Genomic DNA, 14,333 nt, shown 5'->3' on the forward strand with positions numbered 1-14,333 from the left:
TAAACAATTGTTTTTTTAGGGACAATTCGGGGCTTTGTGCCTTCAACTATTCAACTCTCACTTTCTGGTTTGGCAGGGAGCTATTACTGGTCCGGTCCACTGCTACTCACCCTGGAGAACATAATAAGTCCGTACCACTGGGTCCACTATTACTGTCCCTGATGAATATTATCTCTCTGTACCACTGGGTCCACTATTACAGTCCCTGATGAATATTATCTCTCTGTACCACTGGGTCCACTATTACAGTCCCTGATGAATATTATCTCTCTGTACCACTGGGTCCACTATTACAGTCCCTGATGAATATAATCTCTGTACCACTGGGTCCACTATTACTGTCCCTGATGAATATTATCTCTCTGTACCACTGGGTCCACTATTACAGTCCCTGATGAATATTATCTCTCTGTACCACTGGGTCCACTATTACAGTCCCTGATGAATATAATCTCTGTACCACTGGGTCCACTATTACAGTCCCTGATGAATATTATCTCTCTGTACCACTGGGTCCACTATTACAGTCCCTGATGAATATAATCTCTGTACCACTGGGTCCACTATTACAGTCCCTGATGAATATAATCTCTGTACCACTGGGTCCACTATTACAGTCCCTGATGAATATAATCTCTGTACCACTGGGTCGACTACCACTGTCCCTAAAGAATATAATCTCTCTTTACCACTGTGCCCCAAATACTATCCCAGGAGAATATAGATTTGGTCAGAGGCAAAGTTCAGGCTTAACAACAAATCACTTGTGCGTGTTAGGCTATGTTAGCTTCCCCTGGTGTTAGAGCTTCTGATGGGCAATCCGTGATGAAACGACAAATGGCTCAAATATCAAATGGCCCCCGTGAACAGATGTGACAACTGGGACAAACACAAGACACACCTAGCGACACAAACACACAGAAAAGTCCAGGGAAACCATACACCATATGGTAATACCTCCTCTTCATTTTCTACACAAACAGGCACATATGCAAGCAGGAATGTCATATGTGTTGTAAATGATTTGCTACCGCAGTGCATTCCAGACCATAATCTCTAAAGCAGGGGCTTTGGACATGGGCAGAGATTGCTTAGCAACAATGGATGACGGTCAGGGTTGGATGGGCTAGCTTCGCTTTTTCTCTCTCACCAATTGATTTTGTGGAGACATAGGAACACACACACACACCGCTTTGGTTTGACCACATAAACACAGATGAATGAAGGATAGAAGACAAAGCTAGGAAGTCCTTTGATCAGACCCCTCAGATGTTCCCTCAGGTGTCAGGGGAGACGAGATATCAGGTCATAACGCATTCAAACATAGCTTACTGTCCAGTTAGAGAGGGAGGAGTAAATGAATCCGATCATTTGCAGGAGCTGTGTTAATATTGTACACGTTTGCAAACTCAGTGTTAACTGAGCGGATGGGGGAAGACCGAGATCACTGGGGATGAAAGATAGAGAAGTTTGGTTATTGTGCATATAGAGCAGCAGCATCGACGACACATCTCACAGGAAATCGAGACACTGGCTCTCAGAAGGATTCACCACCATTGGACCTTTACATATTCTATTCTGTTACAACATTTCTGCCACCGATCAGCACAATAATGGATTTCTCTCTACACTGCTGTGTCTATTCTACCCTCTACCTTCACAAGCTTTCCAGGTACCTGACACTGAGATGCATCCCCATAGCATAGATTCTGTGCCCCCTCAGTTTTGTTTCCCCATAAACACTGCAAATGGTATTTGAATGAGATATGCCCCCTCATTTATGAAACATGTCATTGCATCCTGCAGCTGGGCCTGATTGCTGTCCCACCAATACCCCTGCACTGAAAGATGTAACTCTTTTAGAGTACACAATACAGGCCTCTTGATGGCCTCCCTGACTCGTGCCCTTCTCACCTGGACAGGCCTGTTGTAGAAAGATTCTCAATTGTGCTAATATCCTGGGGATGTTCAATGCCTGCATGTCTACATGCTCTCACATTCAATTATACTCAACTGTTCAAAAACCTTATTCTGGATTTGCTTTGAACATTCCTTTGTCTTTAGTATGTTGCTTCTGTTAGGAATTGTACTCACCAAATGTGGGACCTCCCAGAGACAGGTGCATTAAACCTGAAATCTTGTGAAACACCTTAATTGCACACAGGTGGACTCCATTCAACTAACTAATTACCAGACTTCAACTAATTACTTTTCATAGCAAAGGGGGGAAAACTAATGGAGTCATTAGTTATTTTTTGTTTTATATTTGTGATCAACAATTTTCTCAATTTTCATTTTTTAATGTGAATCAGTGGCAACATTCCTAATTAAATCATTTTTTCCCGTGTTGTAACACAATAAAATGTGGAAATGTCCAAGGAGGTGAATACCTTTGAGAACCAGAGTCCGCTGCAAACACTTCTGCTGTACACAGTTCTCTATTTGCACCCTCGTTCTCTCACTCACTCTCAGGTTCTACTACTTTTTTCAGCTTGAGACCCATATTAGATATGTACCAGAAGTAACAGTAAAGTTTTCCTAAGGAAAAGCCCTTTCAGTCAGACAGCCTTCTTCATGATAGTTTCCCATGTCTAGGATACAGTGCGTTTACACACATATAACTGAAACACTCTAAAACATACAGTGGAGGAAAAAAGTATTTGATACACTGCCAATTTTGCAGGTTTTCCTACTTACCCTCCTGTTTTCCACTCATTACCTGTATTAGCTTTCACCTGTTTGAACTCATTACCTGTATAAAAGACACCTGTCCACACACTCAATCAAACAGACTCCAACCTCTCCACAATGGCCAAGACCAGAGAGCTGTGTAAGGACATAACATTGTAGACCTGCACAAGGCTGGGATGGGCTACAGGACAATAGGCAAGCAGCTTGGTGAGAAGGCAACAACTGCGCAATTATTAGAAAATGGAAGAAGTTCAAGATGACAGTGAATCTCCCTCGGTCTGGGGCTCCATGCAAGATCTCACCTCGTGGGGCATCAAAGATCATGAGGAAGGTGAGGGATCAGCCCAGACACGGCAAGACCTGGTCAATGACCTGGAGAGAGCTGGGACCACAGTCTCAAAGAAAACCATTAGTAACACACTACGCCGTCATGGATTAGAATCCTGCAGCGCACGCAAGGTCCCCCTGCTCAAGCCAGTGCATGTCCAGGCCCATCTGAAGTTTGCCAATGACCACCTGGATGATCTAGAGGAGGAATGGGTGAAGGTCATGTGGTCTGATGAGACAAAAATAGAGCTTTTTGGTCTAAACACCACTCGCTGTATTAGGAGGAAGAAGAAGGATTAGTACAACCCCAAGAACACCATCCCAACCGTGAAGCATGGAGGTGGAAACATGAGGATGCTTTTCTGCAAAGGGGACAGGACGAATGCACCGTATTGAGGGGAGGATGAATGGGGTCATGTATCACGAGATCTTGGCCAACAACCTCCTTCCCTCAGTATTCCCTCAGCATTGAAGATGGGTCGTGGCTGGGTCTTCCAGTATGACAACGACCTGAAACACACAGCCAGGGCAACTAAGGAGTTGCTCAGTGAGAAGCATCTCAAGGTCCTGGAGTGGCCTAGCCAGTCTCCAGACCTGAACCCAATAGAAAATCTTTGGAGGGAGCTGAAAGTCCGTATTGCCCAGCGACAGCCCAGAAAGCTGAAGGATCTGGAGAAATCCCTGCTGCAGTGTGTGCAAACCTGGTCAAGAACTACAGGAAATGTTTGATCTCTGTAATTGAAAACAAATGTTTCTGTACCAAATATTAAGTTCTGCTTTTCTGATGTATCAAATACTTATGTCATGCAATAAAATGCAATTAATTACTTAAAAAGCATACAATGTTATTTTGGGGATTTTTGTTTTAGATTCCATCACTCACAGTTGAAGAGTACCTATGATAAAAATTACAGACCTCTACATGCTTTGTAAGTGGGAAAACCTGCAAAATCAGCAGTGTATCAAATACTTGTTCCCCCCACTGTATAACCTAAACCTACATGGCAAAATGACAATCATGTATGTGGACACAAACCCTAGTTATTAGCTGTGTATAGCTGCTTTTATTGTCGTTGGTTTGGTGTGTAGACATCGTTGATTTATTGTCGTTTGATCGTTTTGTTCTACTCTGTTTATATAATCAGCGCTACTTGTCATATGTTGCTTTGAGTGCACTCATTATCTGTTTGTATCACAGTTTGAATTAGTCTTTAATATCCTGCCTTGTGGTTACAGTTTGAAATTAGCCAGCTGACTAGAACTGTCCCTTCTACAGGCGTTGGGTATTGTGCAACGTCCTTCCAAAAATAAACATAATGAAGTACCCATCTCTTGAGACCTAAATCTTTCTCCAGTGAACCAAATTAATATGAAATGTATTAATAATTTATTATTAGATGTCGTTTTTGTTTCATAGTTACAGTTCTTGAATGCTAGGGAAAAGGGAACATGCATTAAAACACCAGTTAAAACATTTCAAAAGACAAGGGACACAGTTAGAATGATTATGATGTGATTTTCTTGATTTAACAGTGTTAAGGTTTAGGAGTTGTGGTTCCAGAGGATACTTGCATTCCAATGCTAATAGGGAAAAAAAACTATTAAATGTGCGCGTTTAACGTTTGGTTTTTGATAGTGAATTGTTCCTGAAAGCTGATCTGAGTTGTTTACATCTCGCATATGTAACATAAGATTAGATTTTGTAAGATAAAAACAACACACGCTTCTTGTGAAGCCTAAAATAAAGGAATTCAGAAAAAAAGAAGAGCTCCTTGTAATTAGTCTGAGTACCAGTCTTTCTTCAATATTACATTTCATTATGGAACAAGATTTACAAAATAAAATGAATTTGTTGGAAGGAGAAAGAGGATGCTAAAGATAAGAGGTGTACTGGTTTAAGAGAGGAGTCAGATTATAGCGCTATAATGGCAATACGTAATAATTGTCAATATGAAAATGCATCACAACTGCATTATGGGTGAGTAAATATATTTTTACTTTACAACATATTTATTTCTAATGTGTCTATACATCATCAAACATTTTATTATAGTTAAAGTTTTCATTAAACTCAAACATAATGGAAAAACAGTGTTACAGTGTGAATTATTATTCAGATTTTAAAAACTGTTTCGGCATTGAGACTTTTTGCATTTGTAGCTGCGACCATTTTGGTAAAAAAACTGATTATAATAACAGTAGGATTTAATGTCTCACAATAATAGAACATTTTGTGAGACATTAAATTAGAATTTGTTGGGGTTCATTTTGTGAGAATTACCCCTGTAGAGATTGTGTCTGAGATGGCAGACAAGATAATAACATCAAAAGTAGATTGAGGATGTGGGTGTGATATGATGGTTGCTTAGCATGAAATAACCAGGTTTGTTCATCTTCTCATCAATCTAGCGTGGCAATTTTGTTTCTCTTGCCACATTCAAACATCTTTACACTTTGCCTTCTGTCCCATCACTGAAATGGACAGAAGGCAACACATCCCGACCCATTCAATCTTACTCAATGGGCACAGCACAGATACACCGATCTTTGCATCGTACAAGACTGCTTAGTAACTGAGCTGAAAGGTAACAGAGGTGATTTAAATATCAGAGGTTTTTAGAGCGACATCCATAAACAAGCAGCTTGGCTGTCTCTCAGCACAGCAGCCGAGGTTAGTTTAGGACAACAAATTAATCAATGTATTCTAATTCACTGCAGAGGATCACACACACACACACACACACAAACAGAGAAGGACTGAAGTTACCGAAATCAATTGAGAATCGTACGATGAATGTGTATAGAGTGAATCTGGGCTAGTCACCTGGAGATAGACATGAAAAGAACTTCACAGGAAGGAGACAGGTGTGGCATTTCCATAGAGATGAGAGAAAGGTGATGACAGATGTTGAAAAGAATCTGCCTAACAAGCAAAGAAGGCTCAATCAACTTTCATTTCCCGCTTTCCTCTCCTCTCACTTATCTCCTCTCTCTTCTTTTTCCTCTCCTTTCTCCTTTCTCGGTAACTCTTTGTTTCCATCTCTACTGTGTGTTTTTACTTATTAGTCTCCATATGGGACTGATGTCAGAGCGTAGAAACCTTTCAGGTAACAGGGATTTTTGGTCATGATTGACCTGTACAGCTTGCCTGGAAAAGATGAGGTTTTTGAAACAGTGGGGACAATGTATTGGGCGGTCCTTGGCATTTCCCAACTCTTTTACAACAACCTAAATTTTTCCCCTCCTCGGTAAACTATATCTACATTGCCAAATCATCCATCAACATCCATCACTCGTCCATCAAAGCTGTAGTCAACCAATTAGATGTCATTATAATACTGCTCCTCTACGGCTAACAAAAGCTAGCATGTTGTCTCAAACAGCAGACAATAGCTAACAACTCTAACAACTACGAGGACATCAGGGCTATAATCCCTCCTATTAGTTCTCTTTGAGTTTAACAAAATCTAGGTCAGCCATATTTATAATGTAACACCAACAAGATTAACATGAACGTGTGATTAAACTGTGGGTAATATTCTTTACAGTTTCTACTAAACACTGTTTTGTAAGCCATCACAACAGTTGTGCTTAGAAAGGTTGACTGGCAAAAGAGATGTTTTAGGACGCTTGCCAACTTTAATAGGCATAACGTTTCCTTAAACAACGGCCGGAGGACGCCAGCTGTAATGGAGGAGCAAACTAAGTGTACTGATCTAGAACTACGCAGTTTAATGCTTGATCTAAAGTGTATTATGATTGGATTAGGCAAATTCTCCCACCATCTGAAACCACTGACTGGCCACAGGCAATCTCACATTGTAAATATAAAAATAATTGCAAGATACAAGGCGTTATACATTCATTTGGAAATGTGGGGGCTAAAATCATGCAGTGGTATGATAATGCAACTGCAGCAGGGATATTTCTTAACTGACCGGCTTTGCAGTTGCTAGCTGCCTGCTAACATTACATACAGAACCCTGGTCAGGTTATTTCCGATGGTCGTACTGTTCCGTTAGGTCCTCCAAAACAATAGTGGAACATGTGGAATGCGGTTTAAATGAAAGTAATATGGAGTACTCTCTGAATATATCGGAAATGTAGATCCATGAACTGGGTTTGTTAGGAACAATTTGTGATTCTTGAAACTTCATTTGTAAAATGCAAATTCAGTTCTGTCCTTTTGTTTCCCAGAAAAGTGGTAATTACTGCAGACACAGGCTTGAAATCACCGGCTCCTGTTTTAGCACAGCCTTAAGTCAATCCTGATACGTCCAAATAACCACTGACGAAAACCAAACAAAACGGCTTGTTATCTCACGCTTCCCACTCAACCTGACAGATTCTTTGTTTTCAACCACACATGGTAGATTTATGGAAGCGTATTAGTGACTGAGTACATTCAGTCTTTTTTTGGAACTTGTGAACACTCCAAAATGTTCTGACCATGTGTGACCAGTGTCAAAAATGTCAGCTGTCTATATTTAGAGATTGGATGTTGTTTTGTCACCTTTGACCTGCTCTTTCACTATAGGGTTCTCCAGTGCCTCAGGGATCGGATAGTAGTCTGGTGCATGCGTGTGTTTTTGTGTGCTGGTGATTGTGTACACTATACACACAAAATGTGTGTGTCTGAATGTGTTTGTAGTTATCAATGAAGCCAACCAACATGCAGTGCGCACTCGCAATCATCAATATCACTGCTTCAGGAGCAAGAACGAGAATATAACTCATGAACATCCACCCACACGCGTCCACCGACTCAACTCACTCAAGAACACGTAATGTAATGTTCACAGACCATGTCAAACCAAACCTCTCTCACAATGGGCAATCATGTTGATGTCCTTTATCTTAATTTGTGCAATGTTTACGCTACTTATTGAAGTTCACTTGGGAGAAACCATTTAGAGCCTGCTTTTATTTTACACTGCCGTTTATTTGCTGAAATGCACGTCGATGCGCCGCTATTGAAAGGAACAGATGGCTATTTTAGGCTTTTAAATGGCGTTTTATGGTATGCTCATAAAAAGGCCTTGCTAGTCTGAAAAGCCTATGGGGAAACATTCAGGTGCGTACACTTGACTCTTTCCTTACTTGGTAACGTTACCACCACTCCATGCTACACTGTTTTAACAATGACTTAACACTCTAAATACAACACTTAATGATAGTTGTTACTATGGAAACCAGAGTCTTCTCACAAGTCTCAAAAACGAACAACTCTATCCCGTTTGTGTGGTTTTGCGTTATATAGCATTGTGATGCTGTGTGTGTCGTGTGTTATATTGTACTGTGTTGTATTATATTGCATTCTGTTGTATTTTATTGTACTGTATGGTATTATAATGTGGAGTTTGTATTATATTGCACAGTGTAGTTTTATATGGTAATGTTGTAATAATTATACTGTACTGCATTGTTTTTATATTGTATGTGTTTTATTATATTGTACTGTGTAATGTTATTGTCTGCAGGTGTAGATGGGGGTAAGGTGGTGGTTTTCATGTAAAGGTGGTTCATCAAGCTCTAGTCTCTCCAAATCTCTCCTTCTCTCTCTCTTTCTCAGTTTCTGAGAAATGTCCTCCAAACAGATCTCAGGTTGTCAAAGTACAAAATGTTGCACCCCCACCTCACTTTACTCAAAGTTTATTAGCACCTCCTTTGAGGGACAGTTTACACAGCTTTCTTTGAGGCAGATAATATGAGCCAGATGGTCCAGCATACAGACCCCATAGAGAAATGTCTAGGGTCAAAGTTCATGTGAAGCTTTGACATCTAATGCATCCCATTTTCAATAACAATCAGGCCAACTTCATATGATTTGAATGCTAAATCTGGCGATGCAGACATAATCCATGTTGTTTCTCCTCAGTGGCAGACTTAACGTGAGGCAGAACTTGCATCATTAGGGACCTTGTTAAATGAGCACAGTTTTGAAAGAATAAAAATAGCAACAACAATTTCTAAGAATCTCTGATCGAGGCCCTCACATCCTCTGCTCAGTAGGCAAATGTGAGAACCAATCATTTTAGGGTCCACTGTAGCTGGATTCAACAGAGTCATTCACATGTGGGTTGTGGCCCAAACTAGCAACTTCTGTCCAAAGGTGGGCCGTCAATATCTGTTACACAAGAGAACTGCATGAAGGATAATCAGATCTGCTTGATGATACCAGTGCATGAGGGGCTGTGTTCAGCCTGAGGTTTTAGGCTAGTTTCTGTTACTGACTCATATCATTAATTTGGTCAAAATTAGTTTTAATTCAAGACACAAGAGCCAGCTATTCGATTAGAATATGTGATGGATACAATCAGAAATTGCTCAGTCAAGAGTCAGATTTTTTGTTCTGTTTTGGTTTTAAAAGTGATTTTCAACTTTGGAATGTTATTTTAATGGCAGGTTCACATCGGAAGGTTGTGGGTTATTGAAGGGTCAGTATTCAGAACTATTGTCAACATCCTTCCGGTCAGAAAAAAACAATACATACCAATACTTAGATAACTTTTATTTGTGGAAGGATGCCCCTGTCTTATTCACTAAATATTACCAATAGCATAGAGTTACATTTGATAATTTAAATGAAGTCAAACATTTTATGTTTTTTCCCTACATTTCCATGTGATTTTCTCTCAGTTTTTTATGATACATCATTAGTTCTCCTACAGGCACGCACACAGCTGTTAAATTAGGACAGTTTGTTAGTCAAGTGAACACACGCCAGAACATACCACACAGACCCAAGTGGACATTCTGTCAACATGGGTTAAGTTAACAAACCATTCACTAAAGTATGAAGCAATTAAGGTCACATAACCACCAGGGTGACTGTGTGTGTGTGTTGCGTGCATGGATGAATGTGTGTTGCACAGAATGTGTGTTTGTTTGTGAGCATGTGTACATGAGCACGTCATCCCCACGGGGGTGTGAAACAATACGGACAACGTGGTACGATATATACATTCTCCATAGAGTTGACTGGGAGCTTTTGGCTCATGGTAGACTTCACACTGATGTGGTTCAGCTGAAGGCAGGTCAGAGTAAATGACTCCTGTCAGATGGGCCTCATAACCCTGTCTCTGGCGAGCCCTGTTACCAAACAGACTGCTAGGGAAAAGGAATACCTTGGAATGCTGGTAGCGAGCGACATGGAATCCAGGGTGGAGAGCCATGTTTGAATGAATCTAACACTAACAAGAACTACGCCGATGCTGTTTTATGGTTGGTGGAAGCATGGTCATCTACCTTTTAGCATAGAGCCCACAGTGAGGGAAAAAATTATTTGATCCCCTGCTGATTTTGTACCTTTGCCCACTGAAAAAGAAATGATCAGTCTATAATTTTAATAGTAGGTTTATTTGAACAGTGAGAGATAGAATAACAACTAAAAAATCCAGAAAAACACATGTCAAAAATGTTATAAATTGATTTCCATTTTAATGAGTGAAATAAGTATTTGACCACTCTGCAAAACATGAATTAGTACTTGGTGGCAAAACCCTTGTTGACAATCACAGAGGTCAGTAGTATTGGTAGTGTGTTACCAATTGTTTTCTTGGTGACTATGGTCCCAGCTGCCTTGAGATTATTGACGACATCCTCCTGTGTAGTTCTGGGCTGATTCCTCATCGTTTTCTCATGATCATTGCAACTCCACGGGATGAGATCTTGCATGGTGACCCAGACCGAGGGAGACTGACAGTTCTTTTGTTTCTTCCATTTGCGAATAATCGCACTAACTGTGGTAACCTTCTCACCAAGCTGCTTGGCGATGGTCTTGCAGCCCATTCAAGCCTTATGTAGGTGTACAATCTTGTCCCTGACATCCATGGTCTTGGCCATGGTGGAGAGTTTGGAATCTGATTGATTGCTTCTTTGGACAGGTGTCTTTTATACAGGTAACAAGCTGAGATTGGGAGCACTCCATTTAAGAGTGTACGGGGCGCCGTATAGGGGGGGAAAGTTTGGACAATTCCAAGGGCCCATGACTGACAGGGACCCCAAAAAATAGGTAACAGCTGCGCAGAGGGGGCCCAATTAGATTTTTTGTCATGGGGCCCAAAGTTCCTTGCGGCGCCCCTGCCTTTATAAAAGACACCTGGGAGCCAGAAATCTTTCTGATTGAGAGGGGAAATTAAATACTTATTTCACTCATTAAAATGCAAATCAATTAATAAAAATCTAGACATGCGTTTCTCTGGATTTTTTGGTTGTTACTCTCTCTCACTGTTCAAATAAACTTACCATTAAAATTAAATCATTTCTTTTTCAGTGGGTAAACATACAAAATCACCGGGGGATCCAATAATTGTTTCCCTCACTGTATGTAACCAGGTGCCTGCGTGTGTTTGTGTGTGTGTCTGCCTGGTTTACTGAGGCCTTCGTGTTCATGCGTGCATGCGGGCATGGGTGCATGCGCTTCAGTGCGTAGAACTCCAGTCACATCCATCGTCTTCCGTCAGCTGTGTTTGTGCCCTCAGCAGGGAAGCGTATCTCCCCAGCACACTTCAGACAACCAGAAAACAAACACTTCAGGATCTAACTACTCAAAGAAAAAAAAAATCTTTACACAAATAAATGTTTGATCCCAAGAAACTCCATTCTACAAAAAGACTGTAACAGGTGGTGTTTTCAAGAAGAAAGGCCCTCCCTCTGCTTTTCCCAGAATACTCTGCTTTCTCTCGGCAGGCTTTGCACCATATCAACCCATCAGGTGGTGGGGAGACATGGAAGGTGGAGAAAAGGGTTGGAGGTCATGAGTATTTCCTCTTCTTGCACCTGTCTAGTTATTTTTCAGATCAGTTCAGATGCAGAAAGACTAAGTGTGATACTTTCCAAATGCACAAACACACACACACACACACACACACACACACACAAACACACACCCTACTCCTGCTTGTGTACTTTGGTGATGTGAACAGTGTTTTGAAAAACATTTAGTTTTTCTAAAAATGTATTTAATTATGTTTATTTAACTTCAAAGGGCAATTAATCCCATAAAATACAGCTGTGAAATACTTTGATTAGATAGGCATTTAACCTCTTCACTGAATACATAGTCAAAACAGTAATTTGGCCACTCAGAAACATTGTTTGTATCGCTGTAAAGTCACCACAGTGTGGTAAATCTTATCATCGTCCTCCTTCATTACAACAATTTAACTGTGCTGCGATTTTAAGATCACCAAGGGCCTCATGGTGACATCCATGAGCAGTCCTGTAGCTCAGTTAAGAATGACGACAGTAATGTGTCTGGATGGTTTAACACATCATCCATAACATAACCATGCCTAAAGAGATACTAATATCCCAATCAGATAAAATTGTGGGATTGTTGCTGTATTCTTTCTGAAAAGCATGCTATACCATTTTCACAGTCCCCATTTAAACAAGTAAATGTTTACTGCAATGTTTGCAATATTGGCATTTTATTTGGTCGACAAAAATTCCGAGATTTTACCATCTATGGGGTTTACCATCTATTCAATAATGTAACTCAGTTGGACCGGTAGTGTCGGCTAACATTTGTTGTCCTGTATTATTATACGATTTGGGATAAACTATTAGCTAAAGTAGCTAGCCAGGTAAGCAAGCTGGAAGAAAATGTATCACCTTTTGCCAGTGCACACACTTTTAATGACACTTTTAGATTCTAGTTGGCTTAGGTGTGGAAAAGCACGCATTATTACAAAGTTTGGTTTTAACTATGCTTTTTGGAAGCAAGCACTAGGAACAATGAATTCTGCCAGTGAACAGTTTGCCAATAACAGGTAAGTTAGAAAATATTTTTTCTGAGTTTAGTTTGTCAGAAATTTCAACAATTTAGGTGAATGTGAAACAAAATGATTGGTTCACATCAGTAAACACCAAACATTGAAAAAGTGTGCATGTACAGTCATTTATGGCACGGTCAAATTGGAGTTCAGGCTTAGTCTGAAAGGAATATAAAGATCAGATTTATTACTCAAACCCGTCAACCAACCACTAGGCATTTTTATGACTTTCAACCTGGTCTTCATAGTCTAGTTGAATCTTTGCTTGAAAGTAATCACTTGACTGAGGGACCTTACAGATGTTCATGGGGTACAGAGGAGTCCATTAAAAATAAATATAAATTATGTGCCACATTTGCCTCCTGAACCAATCTAGTTTTTCCCATATACCAAAACAAATTTGTCGGCTATTAATTTTTCATACATACAAAAACGTGCTACAATAATAAATCAAATTTTTTTTCAGCTTCCAAATGTTTTTTTTTTCAACCGAGTAGTACCAACATGGTTTCAAAACAGCGCTCCTGTGGGTATCTATACTGCCGCCACACTGATCTATAGTTTGTGTTTTGGCCCTAATAGTTGAAGTTGAGAACTTGGATGGATAAACTGATTCTAGATCAGTCGTATTTTCTTCATCTACCCAAATAACGTTATAGAGATGTTCTTTGTCGCCCTCTATAGGTTCCTAAAAGATACTGCTTTCTATGAGCATGAACGAGACAGCACTCTTTTTCATGAAACACTGCTGTATGGGTTTTAAACGGTGGTATTAAACGTTCGTTTGAGTTTAAACTACAACTGCTAGTCTACTTCAAGTAACGAGTCGCAGCGAAGCAGAATAACTCACATATTTGTCTTCGTCACCATGGTAACACCGTGTAACTAACGATGCTGCGATTGATGTTCTGAAATTAGCTTTAGACTCGATCTATTTTCTCGGCTAAAACACGAATGTCTGTTACAATTTGCCCATTGTGGCTACCAAACAATCACAATAAGACAACGGTTAAAAGTCAAATTATATAGCTAGCTACCTAGCTAAACTCTAGCTAGATCAAAAAGTAATCTCACTGACATCTAGTGGCTGACTATGGTAGATTTAGTCCCAACAGACTAGTAGTCAAGTGTTTGTTGTGCACAATGATTAGCCAATGGTGTATCAAATACTGCTCATGTAGTGTAGACACACCTTTCTAATTATAATTTTGTGTTGAAAAGTATGAAGGGTGAAATGATAAATGGAAGTAAATAAATTGTTTGTAATTTATTTTGTTGGCCAATAGAAGGCAAAGTAAATAATTATATATATTTCACTATCCTTTTAAATAATTTACAAATCACTCACATAACCTTTTACTGACATTTGTCATTCCTGGGATTACATAGTAGTCTATAGTTGTTGGCTAGGAGTTGAACAAAGTGTATAAAACTAGGATTTTTCGGTTGATAACCTGTTACAAGCAGAACTATTTATTTTAAGTCTCTGACTACACTGTGTAGAGACATTGGTTACTTTCATTCTTTTCAACCATA

Source organism: Esox lucius, chromosome 22, assembly GCF_011004845.1.
Source record: "Esox lucius isolate fEsoLuc1 chromosome 22, fEsoLuc1.pri, whole genome shotgun sequence".
Classification (NCBI taxonomy): domain Eukaryota; kingdom Metazoa; phylum Chordata; class Actinopteri; order Esociformes; family Esocidae; genus Esox; species Esox lucius.